At 46.6% G+C, this 1138-nt stretch overlaps 1 non-coding gene across 1 annotated transcript; it reads left to right on the forward strand.

Annotated features, from left to right (window-relative positions):
• Positions 1–748: 748 nt before the first annotated feature.
• On the forward strand, positions 749–823 carry Trnat-ugu (transfer RNA threonine (anticodon UGU)). Its single transcript has one exon. It is a non-coding gene; the product is annotated as a tRNA-Thr (tRNA).
• The last annotated feature ends 315 nt before the right edge of the window (positions 824–1138 follow it).

Below are 1138 nucleotides of genomic sequence, written 5' to 3' on the forward strand. Positions count from 1 at the left end.
TATGTCCGAAAGAACAGACACCATTGATGACCTGCAGCCGTCTAGAACGAAATGAGAATTATGTTATTACCTTCAGCTGCTGACGGGCATGGATATATATCAACAGGGACAGGTGAAAATGTGTGCCCCTACCGAGACTCGAAACCGGGATCTCCTGCTTACATGGCAGACGCTCTCTCCATCTGAGCCACCGATGGCACTCAGAATAGCGCGACTGCAGGTACTATCTCGCGCACGCCTCCCGCGAGACCCACATTCTCACCTTGTTTGTCCGCACACTACATTCGTAGTGTCCCACTCCAACACACTCATTACTCGTGGAAGACATTTTTACCAATTCCCGTAAGAGTTTGGGGAATATGTGTCCATCCATACAGAAGAAGAAGGTCATGGTCGGTATTGCCAGAACTATATACTTATATGGATATGGTGTCTGTTCTTTCGGACATGTCCGAAGGTCATGGCCGGTATTGCCAGAACTATATACTTATATGGATATGGTGTCTGCTCTTTGGGACATGTCCGAAAAAACATATAGTTCTGGCAATACCGGCCATGACCTTCTTCTTCTGTGTGGATGGACACATATTCCCCAAACTCTTAAGGGACTTGGTAAGAATGTCTTCCACGAGCAATGAGTGTGTTGGGGTGGGACACTACGAATGTAATGTGTGGACATACAAGGTGAGAATGTGGGTCTCATGGGAGGCGTGCGCGAGATAGTCGCTGCAGTCGCGCTATTCTGAGTGCCCTCGGTGGCTCAGATGGATAGAGCGTCTGCCATGTAAGCAGGAGATCCCGGGTTCGAGTCCCGGTCGGGGCGCATATTTTCACCTGTCGCCGTTGATATATATCCACGCCCGTCAGCAGCTGAAGGTATTCATATAATTCTAATCCATATATGTCGAGGTTGCTTCTGCATGTTTTCTACACAGCATCAACTCACTCGTCGACTCGGCCCCCAGATAAGGTGTACTATTTCTTTTATTATCTATGCGATTGGCCAATTTCGACCTATGGTCATTTTCAAGTACGTATCTTAAGCTTCCATCTTGAAAATGTCAAAGGTCGAAATTGGCCAATCGCATAGATAATTAAAAAAATAAATCCTGCCTGGACAATGTTTTCATTCACAAGA

This window comes from Schistocerca nitens, chromosome 8, assembly GCF_023898315.1.
Source record: "Schistocerca nitens isolate TAMUIC-IGC-003100 chromosome 8, iqSchNite1.1, whole genome shotgun sequence".
NCBI lineage: Eukaryota > Metazoa > Arthropoda > Insecta > Orthoptera > Acrididae > Schistocerca > Schistocerca nitens.